Genomic DNA, 12,465 nt, shown 5'->3' with positions numbered 1-12,465 from the left:
AAGATTAACACAGTGTGTTTCTTTTTGTTGTTGATTATTGCAAATAACTTTTGTTCGAAAAAAATATTTTTTTATCTTTTGTTCTAATTAAAAAAATATTAACGTCAAAGCATTCCTGAGAAGTAACCCTACGTAGGATTTCAGTATACTGTATGGCAATGCATTTAGGGCTTGGTCGTTCTCACCCGTCGCTTGCGGAGTTTTTAGGGTTCCGTAGCCAAATGGCAAAAAACGGAACCCTTATAGATTCGTCATGTCCGTCTGTCTGTCCGATTCTGTCACAGCCACTTTTTTCTGTATGTTCTATGTGTTCAGGACGCGGGCGGCGGGTGAGAATGATCAAGACCTAACTAATATGGACACTTACTAATTGTCTCAGTGTGGTTAATCGTAATCGATCGGTTGATACCCTCCTGCGAGCTATTACTGCGTTGTATTAATAGAAGTTCCGTACCTCGATAGGAAAAAACAGAACTCTTATAGGATCACTTTGTTGTCCGTCCGTTCGTCGGTCCGTCTGTCTGTCAAGGCGCTTTTCTCAGGAACGCGTGGAGGTATCAAACTGGAATTTATATCAAATACTCAGGTCTACTGTCCCTTAGAGCTGTGAAAAAATTAAACTTCTAAGCCAACGCAATCAAAAGATACAGCCGTTTATGCCGCAAATTTCCGATACTCGCAAGAGAATCAAAACCTACAGGGTACTTCCCGTGAACTCAGAATCTTGAAATTTGGTACGAAGCAACGTCTTATAGCACAGATAAAGGAAAAACTGCGAAAACCGTAAATTTTTGTACGGAAACCTCGGTGCGCGAGTCCGATTCGTACTTGGCCGGTTTTTTTTTAAGTACCAAAATAATAAAAGTAATTTTAGGATCTAACTCATGTATTTTAACTCCGCCCAACGCGCTACACGACGTGTGATATTACACAGCGTGGAGGCAACGTGAACCGATCATCATTGTAGCGGCCCGATTACGTCAAAAATTTCCTAAAGATACGATATGAATTGGATATGTCAGTGTCAAAAGTGACGTTTTTGTTTCAACAAACGTCACTTTTTTCAATTAATTTTTCATTTGTTTTCCATTCAATAAGAAACTACGTGCTAATTGGCATTATATTACTAAGCGCCACTTGCACCATCCCACCCCTTGGTTAACCGGTTAAACCTGGAGTTACCATGGTAACCAGTACAATTTGATACTGGGTTAACGGTTTAACCGGGTTAGTGGGATGGTACAAGTGGCGCTTAACAAATAATAGACATACAAATTTCAATAAGTTTGACTCTGACATATTTATATCCATATCGTATCTTTAGCAAATGTTTGACGTAAGTTAAAGTTCGAATCAGGCTGGTAGACCGCGGCGAATGGCAGTTCATATTTATATAGAACATGTCACGACAAATGTTTGTAAACAATATTTGAAGTTAAGCACATTAATTTATATAGATATGTAACATTTAAGTGATTAAATTACGGTTAAAACATATTTGTTTACTGTGTATTGCTTTTCCATGTTATTACATAAAGGTGTTACAATATAATTCAGTATAGTGTCATGGAGCCTTCAAGGGCACAGCAATGTTATTTATAACGTTTTCACTTAAATCGGGTTTTTACGATTATTATTATTATTTATTTATTCATGAACAATATAATAATTACATATTGTACTACTATCATATTATATACCTCGTATTTGGCGACAAAGAACCGCCACTGCGGTCTCCAGAGATCGCCGATTAGACAGATCGACCATCAAATACCACCACAGATCCTAATGTTGCACCCTAGTGAACGGTGAACGGAACTGACGGAATTTCCTGTTAGACAATGATATATAGATGCGGAATAACGAATCATTTCTGCAACATAAGCAATATTACTAACATATGTATACCTATACACGTAGGTATGGTCTCTCATTTGGCAACTAATACGGCCGTAAGAAGCGCCTGGAACTGCAGGCCACGCGCCGTTACACTAAACGCCCGAATAAATTGCCACGAGCCACTGCGGCCCCCACAGATCTCCTGTCGCTATATCACGTAGATAGAGCGTATGGGTGATGTAATTTTTTCTTGTTACTCGTTGCTATGGTTACGGTCGCCTCGGTCGCTATTTAATCCCTGGTTTTTGGCATTTTTGTCCTACTTATAAGCCCTATACTCAGGGGGCATCTACCAAGCACGATACTATTATTATTATTGTATCTCCTTGGTTTTCACGGGCCTATAAATCCCGGTCTTTTGATAGGCTTGCGTGGGGATATAAGTAGATCTAACACGTAGAGGCTCCTTGGAAAGCTTTAATGTCATGTAGAACGCCTGCTGGAACCCGTTCACAGGCGCAACAATAGACACCCATGAACCGGTCGCAGCAGGCAATGGGACTATTGTAGAAAAAGCTATTATTATTATTGTAGCCTTTTCTTCCATGTCGTTTCTTTTCGTTTAGTTTATGCATTTTTAAACAAGTTGTTTTATTTGCTCTCTCTTACCCTCACCCTCTCTGGGTGCAGGCCTCCTCCAGTTTTTTCCAACTTTCTCTATCTTCTCCTATCTCTATCCAGTGTTTTCCGGCTATTTGGGTAATGTCTTCAAACCAGCATTTCTATGGCCTGTGGTGAGGGGGTTATGGTTTGTATAGTCCATCTTTTGTCTGTCATACGGGCTACATGGCCCGCCCAGCAGCTGGGCTGGCTAGCACGATACTATAGCGTGTTACAAGTGATTCTTAAAAACTGTATTCATTCACCCATGTAGCTTTAGGGACAGTTGAAATCTCTTGTGCCGCTCCTAACTAGTGTAGTGACTGGGTATTCGAAGGCCGATAACTGTGCGAGGCTGAAGGCCAGGCTGCAGTAAGTCAAACATCTCACACAGCTATTTATTACAGTGTTAAAAAGGGAACATCTAGACAATACGAAAACAAGCACTGGTTTTTGGCGGCAATCAAATCGCTATTTTACGATTTGTAACTTGTACTTTTTTCTTTATTTTTAAAGTATTTACACATATTATATATATTTAGTTACCAGTATTCTGTACCGCCAAAGTTGCAAGTGTCCATAGATTCCGTGTCCATTTACCATCAGGCTCATGTTTGGCACCATACTGCCTCGTGATCCCGAATGTCAAATATGTTAAGATATCATATCATTACCCCCTTCGGGAAATAGGCGTGATTATATGTATGTATGTATGTATGTATGTATCATATCATTTTAAAAAGGTTTCCTTTGGGATTGACATGAAAATTGTAAAAAAATACCACTGTCATGAGCGTCTACTTCAGATCCTCAAGGTACATAATAGTTTTCTTTTTCGATTTTGTAGTTAGTCTCATGGGAAAATAAAGGTACTATCTTAAAAAAAAAACTTGATTCCAGATTCCGAAATTTCTCAGTATAATGTTAATTCTATGTGTACTCTAACACGATTTGTATGTATGAACTGTCTTTTATGCACTATCTAGATGTATCAAGTGATTGTTTCTCCAAGCCGCTGCAGCTGCATTGTGTGCAACTCTGTGAATTACAGGTTTATTTTGGTTATTCTCTATTTTCGTTACTATTTTACAGTCTTAAGTATCTTGTATTGTATTGTATTGTATTCGGGCGATTTTCCGCAACTCGACGACTTGCGCCTATTTTGCGTGATATGTTGGGGGTGGGCTAGTCCTGCCAGCCCAGCTCCTCAAGGAATCCTATCAAACCTTTAATGTTGAGTAGGACCTCGGGGAGGTCTCTCGGAGATCCGAGATGTTTAGCCCTGTATGGAGTCACTCCGCTGCATTCCAGCACCACGTGAGAGGCTGTTTCTTCTGTCTCCATGCATCCTCGGCAAGGCTAAGTATCTTATAAATTAAGTATTTTTTTCTAGTCTATTACCGTTGAGATTTGAACATGCGACGTATCGAAATACCTATCTGATGACTGACCAGGGTGCGTAGCCAACATTCCAATCGTTTAGGCTCCGTAGCGAACGAAACGCAACTGTCACTGACGCACTAATATGGAAGAGTGATAGAGAGGCACAAAGCGTTACGTTATCGTAGGGCAAATGATTGTCACCCAGCTTAGCTTTGTAATTTTGCTAGTAGATATCTTTTTTAATACAAAGATGTATTTATTGTATCGTCTCATAAGAAATAACTTTAGTTTATTAATTTCGGTTTTTATTCTTGTTCTTAAGGTCAAATAAGGCGTTGATTTAGGTCGGGGGTAGGGTAGGGTAGGGGTAGGGGTCTGAAATTAATATTTGTTTAAGTCAAGTTTGGGGTCATTTACAACTAAATCAAATATGTAGATGTAGATTTCATGTAAATCGCTTGAGCGGTTATTGATTCCCCATACAAAATACCTCTCTTTTCATACCCGTCACTTAATGATGATTTTTGGGATAAAAACTCTGGCGTGTTCTTTTCTAGGACTCAAACTATCTCTGTACCAAATTTTAACTAAATTGGTTCAGCGACTTTTACGTGAAGAGGTTTTTTTTCACAAAGATCTGAAAGCATTGACACATATCTAAAGACGGGCCTTAAGAGCAAAACGAATTCGAGCTAATCGTGCAGTCTAACGCTACAATACGATTAGTTGATGATTTGGCGTCACGCGCGCGACTGGTCGCAACTAGTTGCCTTAGACTGCACGATTGAACACAGCACCATTCTTGCCTGTAAGACCCGTCTTCAGATATATGTCAATGTCTGAAAAACCATCAGTTGTTTTAGCAATATGACCACCTGTCATTTGTTATCTATTCCTAAACTTGTATTTCATTTTATGTTCATATTCAACTTTATGGAGCACAATAAAGAACATTTACTTACGTAATGACTTCCTCCTTCAACTGTTTATGTGCGGCTGCGCGGTTTAACTGCGGTCACACGTCGCCTGCAGGCCCCGTAATGAGACGCCAAGACAAATGTGTCTCAAGGCAGGTAGGAGCTACTTACGGGAGATGTATCGTGTTTACTGCTCTCCTGCTGCTAATTTATCCATTCTAGAGCCAATTTAAAGTTATTAGCTGTAGCACTAAGTTGAAATCGGTTGAATTTTGATCTTGTTATGGATTAAACCCTATTAGATGTTGATGTTGTTGTCATTACATTGTCACATCATATTCATATCATATCATAATCATATTATAAGTAAGAGATGCAACTGATAGAAGACTACTTAAAATGATATATACTGCACTTTGTCAGCCGATTTTAACTTACTGCATCACCGTATGGGGAGGGGCCGCCGGGCCGGCGCCACCGTATTACCTTAGACAGAGCACAGAGGTTTTAAGGCAATCCTTTAAAAACCCAGGCTTTACCCTACACCAGACGTATATAAGGATATGGACTGCTCAGCATCCGTAACCTTGCTATCATTAGAGTGACTATGATAATGCAGCGTGAATTAGTCAAGTCAGCAAATGGAACTTCGTATAGTAAGCGCGTTTTTAAGTTCCCAGGACAAACTGTTTTGGAAAAAGATTTCAAAATTTCCTTTCGGCACATATATTAAATTTGATAAAATAAATAAAAACTGCGATATTAAAAACTATACTGCAGGTGAAGCTGAAACAATAGTTATGTCTTGGATAAAAAATCTTAGCTATAATGAAACAGAACAACTAATGAAGAGAATGATTGGTAAAATCAATTGTTTATCTTCTCGGTAGGTTTTATTAGCGGTCATTTTTTCCTTCAATTTCGCTTAGTCATATATCACACACTTAAACACACACACACACACACACACACACACACACACACACACACACACACACACACACACACACACACACACACGCACCCCACATACAATTGCTATCTACAACAGTTATAAGATAAATTCGTGTAATATTTTTTACTCTACCTTAATTGTGATTGTTCCTATTTAGTTTAAGCCTGTTATTATTATTAAAAATAATTAAGTATTAGATACCTATTATAAAACCAAAACTTCAGCGTAGGATGTAACTCAAAAATAGTATTGTTTTCAAGTCCGGGTTCAAATCCTGGTAAGGGCATTTATTCGTGTGATGAGCATGGATATTTGTTCCTGAGTCATGGGTGTTTTCTATGTATTTAAGTATTTATAAATATTTATACATATATTATATATATCGTTGTCTAAGTACCCTCAACACAAGCCTTATTGAGCTTACTGTAGGACTTAGTCAATTTGTGTAATAATGTCCTATCATATTTATTTATTTATTTATCAATCTAACTCCACAACACAGGCATAGCCTAGTGGGGCAGTCATAGGTTAAGAAAATGTTGTACACTTTTTAATAAATAAACTATTTATTCTATTTTTATTTTTTATTTTATATCATATTATAGTAGGTACTTTATTGCGACTATGGTAATATAGATGTTGTATAATATTATAAATAGTTTCACATTGTGCAGTGCAGCAAAACAAGGATTTATGTACATATTAACTGAAGAATTTTATATAATTACACAAAAATCCGGAGGTCGCGGGTTCAAACCCGGGCTCGTACCAATGAGTTTTTCGGAACTTATGTACGAAATATCATTTGATATTTACCAGTCGCTTTTCGGTGAAGGAAAACATCGTGAGGAAACCGGACTAATCCCAACCAGGCCTAGTTTACCCTCTGGGTTGGAAGGTCAGATGGCAGTCGCTTTCGTAAAAACTAGTACCTACGCCAAATCTTGGGATTAGTTGTCAAGCGGACCCCAGGCTCCCATGAGCCGTGGCAATATGCCGGGACAACGCGAGGAAGAAGAAGAAGACACAAAAATCTTTAAAATGTTATAATTATAAAAAATCGTAAAAATTGTGTAGTCATTTGAAAATTAATAAGAATAAAAATTATGCGTTAAATTATAGCTATAGCTGGCCTAGGCGTGACTAAATAGCAAATGTACAGTTTGTACCGTTTTTGCACTTAAATTTTGAAAGGCTTATCTGGAATTATAATATCATTGGTACCGCCTTGATAGGGTTTTGTACTTTGATTATATCCTCAAAAATCATGTCAACAATTCTTCAGCAAATAAGATAAGAAGTTAAATCATTCCTTACCCACCGTTTAACGTAGTCTACACAGACAAAGCTGCGGGCAAAATCTAGTGGATTATAAGTCTAAACAACGTCAACTGTTACCTGTCAGTGAACCAGTGAAACCACTCATGGCATATATGTAAAGCGTCTGTCATAGAGATTACGTGCGCATCAAAAACAACCCTCACCTCAGTTGAGGTGACGGGTGGTATGGTGAGATATATAAGGTTAACTCATTTGATTAGTAAAGTTCGGAGAAATCCATATTAATATTATAAATGTGAAAGTAACTTTGTCTGTCTGTTTGTACGTTACCTCTTCACGCTAAAACCACAAAACCGATTTAGATTATGGAGATAGTTTAAGGCCGGAGACCTCTGTCTCTTATTTCTTCACGCTAAAAGCACTGAACCGATTATGATAAGAATAAGACCAGAACCAGTTACACTTACTTACTTAGATGATTTTTTTATTGAAGAATATGATTAGGAAAATACAAATCATCCATTATAATAAATGATTAAAATGTACCTAGTTTAAGCTAAGTAGATTTAAGTTATCTAAATTTAAGGTTAAATTGCTATGCCCTTGCAGGGCGTCACATGTATACCTTCTAAAATGTACCACCTTTAACAATTTATGTAATGTGACATGCAATAAATATTCATTCATTTATTCATTCATTCATTCACTTGGAAAACTGAATTTTGTTATGCACTTGCATACTATAACATACTCATACTCATACTCATTATTTATTGGTAATAGGTGATTACATGTCAACTTACATAACTAGTACAAATAACATAAAAAAAAGGAATTGAAATTACAACATATTAATTAAAGTACATTAGCTACTTCCGTAGGTATTATTATTATTATTTTTCATCAACATTTCGCAGTCGCAGCATATAACATTAAAACTTACATTTAATACTTAAAACTAAAATTAAAGTAATCAAAGGTAAAATTACAATTAATTAAGAATAAGTCTGCATGCTCTGGTATCTTAACTATCTATATTTTAGATTGTTTACCTATATGATTGTACTAGTTTAAAATATTATTTTTGTTGATTCGTAGAAATAGTATGCAACGTTGTATAAGTAGGTCAAAAAATGCTCGGATAATATTACTTTTACCCACGCCACTCGCCTTTTTTGACCCTTCTCATGCAACGGTTGCGTCAAATACTATTATGTAGGAAGTCTTCGAAAACTTTAGCAAAAGCAGATGGTACTTTTGGTACCAGTAAATTAAATATGCGCTTTTTATGAAGTGTTGTAACAATTCAGGTATTTGGACTATGGATTTGGATGGAAGATGATATTTAGTATGGAGATTTTATCTATCACCATCACCATTCCAAACAGACGAAGTCGCAGGCAGTAGCTACTACATCATAAGCCTAATCAACGTCAACTGTCAACTGTGTATGTAAATTGCGTGCGCATCAAACATGACCCTCGTCTAAGTTGAGGTGACATGTGGTGTGTGTTAAGCGTGATGAGGTATATACCGTGTGAACAAGTAACCCTATAGATTTTAAAGGTGTATTGGCCGTTTTTGGAAAATAAAATGTCAAAGTTTTCTGAAATAAGTGACTTTTAAAGATACTGACAATTCTTGTGAAAATATGTTTGTTTAATTTCTCAGTGTAAAACGCCTTTTTGGTTTAGACATACCATCTACTTCTCCTTCTTTCCGTGCCTCTTCCGACCTCCTTGTTCTCAGGCGCCAGGTCGGACATACTTACTGACGGACATTTTTTTTTTTAAGAAACTCGCAAAATGCATGTGGAAGTAAAAAAAACACATTTCTTGTAATGTAATGTTTTTTTTTCGCCTATAAAAAGACGAATTTGGCCAAAAGTCAGATCATATTTTTTGCTCTTTATGATCTTAGGAATGCGTGGTTAAAACTTGTCGGGTTACTCGGTCTTACGGTGAGTAAGTCTAACTCATTAATAAAGTTCGCAGAAATAGGCCTATACTCACAAATACAGTAGGTAAAGGTGCGGTACCCAAATCGATGTTTCCGCCCAGATTTTAGACATTTGCAGCAGATATGCAGTGTTGTTACGTTGCAGCGCAGCGCAGCAGTAATCACATACTGCCAATGCCACTGCTTGACCCGAGACTGGATTCGAACCAGTGACTTCACTTCGGCTTCTTTTGTCAAATATTTCCTCTCTAAATTAGTTTTCACATTTTGTTACATACCCAAAGTACGTTATTGGGACCGTGCGAAGTGCATGGTGGGGGTAAGTAAAGCGATCCCAGCGCATAAGGTGGTAAAAATTTGAACTAACTGCGGGTAGCGTCTTTAACATTTCGTACAATTATATGGCTCGAAATGAAACTTTGATTTACGATTACTCCTGAAATATTCATTTAAATTGAATGGTGTAACCGACCATTGTAATCTGTATGAAATGCTTAATATACCTAACGTATTTATTTTGATAATTGTTAATAATGTATCCATGTAAATAGCTTTGCAAATGCCACATATTACGTGATCTTTTTCTAGAAGTTAAGAATGGATATAGTAAGTTATCCTTAAAAGATAGACATTTAACATCGCGGACTTTTTTGTAGACCTATGAATGAGAAACAACCCCACCATACATTGTGTTGTTATAGCTCAAACGGATTAGGCAGCGTTTTCGATTAAGGTCCTAGCCAGCGTGATTATTTCCGACAACATCGTTATATTTCAAACAATTTACACAAAACCTTAACAAGTTATATACTTAAGCCTTCCTCAAGAATCACTCTATTGATAGATGAAAGTCGTATGAAAATCCGTTCAGTAGTTTTAAGTTTTGGAGTAGTTTTATAAGATGTAGTGAATTGACGTTTTCCCCTAGACTTGCGGACACTAGATTGCGTGACAGTCGTGCACGCTCCCAATAGGCTCAGACTAGTTTAGAGTCCGCCAGAAGTCCCAATAATGTACACTGGTATTTTCAAACATATTATGTTGTTACCATTATTACCGGCGTTTCGACGCAGGTTTCATTGGTCGTGGCCGCGGATAACTATGTCCCAGCAAAATGTCAAAACAACAACAATCAATCAATTTCTGTAACTATCCGACGAAAAGACGATAGACCCGTTTTAAATTTGTTTTAAAATGTGTTCCAAACGCAAAAGTTTGAGATGTTATGTATACTGATATGTTTATTAAATAATCAATTTTGTATTTTTAACTCGCCGCTTAATAGAGTCCGCGTGCTATACCGACAAATGTGAAAGGGATATGTTAAATTTTCATCGATATTTAATGTTTAGATAACACTTTCACACTGTCATTGCGAATTCCCAGCAGAGCTAGTTTGGTGCGACATTATTTACTTTGAAAACTTCCTTCATTTCGGAAGTCGGGTAAACAAAAATTTTGAGACTCCCTTTTCTGAAGTTAGTTAAAAACCACCCGCATTTGATTTGAAAATTTTCTGTGACTAATAATTTTGATCCATATTTAAAGTTAAAAGTGGACTTATCCTCTAGCCGGCCCCGGATCAAAAGTTGCCAAGACAAAGGCAATTTTGATTCAATTAATGATGATGCATTGCATACCTAATATCTTTCATTACAGACATACTTATAGGGCTCGCAGAAGAAATTGTCATTGATCGAAGTAAAGATTTAAAATGTATTGGAACAAGAGACTTTTCTATATGCCCCGGCGGCTAGAGATAAAATAAAATCCATCGATATACTCGTACCTACTAGTAAGAAACTCGGCGATGTACTGATCTAAATAAAATAAATAAATATTTGGGGACAATCTTACGCAGATCAACCTAGCCCCAAGCTAAGCAAAGCTTGTACTATAGGAACTAGGCGACGATATACATACGTATATATAGATAAGTACACACTTATATACATAGAAAATACCCATGCCTCAGGAACAAACGTCTGTGTACATCGCACAAATAAATAAATGTCCTTACCGGGATTCAAACCCGAAACCATCGTCGGCTTCATAGGCTGGGTCACTATCCACGGTATTTATTTCTGTGATGAAGTGTTTTATTTAAGTATTTGTATATTATATATAACGTTATACTCAACCCACAACACAAGCCTTCTCGAGCTTACCGTGGGATTTAGTTAATTTGTGTAAGAATGTTCCTATAATATATTTTTTTTCCATATTGTGACTCAATAAACTCTAAGTCCAAACTGTTATTCCAATGTTACGGTTATGCGTAGTAAGAGCTTATTGCAATTGAATTTCGACGTCAACAGAGCGGGAATAGTCTCTCAGAGAAAATCACAAAGGAAACAGTTGATTGCGACTCTTAAATGCAAGTTTGGAACTTAAAACTAGCCCGGCCAGAAAGTCGTGAGTTTACGGCTTGGCATCGGCAATGGCCGTAAAGTCTAGACAATGAAGATACTTTTTAAAGAATTTGAAACTGTTTGCAAAAACAGAGAGGTTTATATTTAATAGTTTCAGTGGCAAAGAAAACAATATTTTGTGTCCTTGCAAATATATTTACATAGTCTAGTTTACTTGTATTTTTTTATGGCATTACCCCATAAATTTTGATTCACTTCAGAGTGTCAAAATATACAGTTTTTTGCGGCATACAAGTTTCAAACAGAAGTGTACTTTCCGAGTTATTGGGATTTTATGGTATTTAAAATAACAAACATAATTAATTTTTAACAACCAGAAACGTCTGTAAACGATGCTATAAATTTTTACACTTAAAAAAAAACAATCATAATTTTTATGACATTTATAAGCCCTTTTCGTAATGCATCTATTTAGCATATTAGTAGATCGTAAAAAGAAAAACAATAAAAATCATCATTGATCCATATAATAGATAAACAAATACACAAATACATTTGATGTAATGTTATATACTTGTATATACAATATACCTACTAGCTAGCTAAAATAAATTATTATTAATGACGAAGCCTGTTGCGGATATCATCATTAGTTTGTTTGGGACGAAGCACGTTGCTGATTTGCATCTGTGGCCACCTGACGAAGCCTGTGTTGCGGATTATTTACATACTAATTGGATTATTATTAAAGATGTGGTAATTTAAAATTTTCATGGCTTTAATGAATGTAGAATAGTAATGTAGAACTTATTTTGACGTGTGAAATTGTGATTTTATTAATAAATAAATTATTGCATTGATATACCTACTTTTATACTACACGTACTTTTATGCCAAGGAGTGGAATGCCCTGCCCGAGTCTGTGTTTCCGCATGAGTACAATCTGGGTCTCTTCAAGGCTAGGGTAAATAGGTATCTCATAGGTAAGCGTGCTCCACCGTAGACCGCATCATCACTGACCATCAGGTGAGATCGTGGTCAAACGCTTGCCTATCGTTATAAAAAAAAAAAAGAATTTCAATTTCGACGAGTCGGAAAA

General features: G+C 36.6%; 1 protein-coding gene across 2 annotated transcripts in view; it reads left to right on the top strand.

Moving 5' to 3' along the window:
• LOC133517388 (protein O-mannosyl-transferase TMTC1-like) overlaps positions 1 to 12,465 on the top strand; it is a 385,685-nt gene that overhangs the window by 132,407 nt on the left and 240,813 nt on the right. The gene's annotated exons all lie outside the window — the stretch shown is intronic.

The sequence above is a fragment of the Cydia pomonella genome, chromosome 4 (assembly GCF_033807575.1).
Source record: "Cydia pomonella isolate Wapato2018A chromosome 4, ilCydPomo1, whole genome shotgun sequence".
Classification (NCBI taxonomy): Eukaryota; Metazoa; Arthropoda; class Insecta; order Lepidoptera; family Tortricidae; genus Cydia; species Cydia pomonella.
This window is presented reverse-complemented; position numbering and strand designations above follow the sequence as displayed.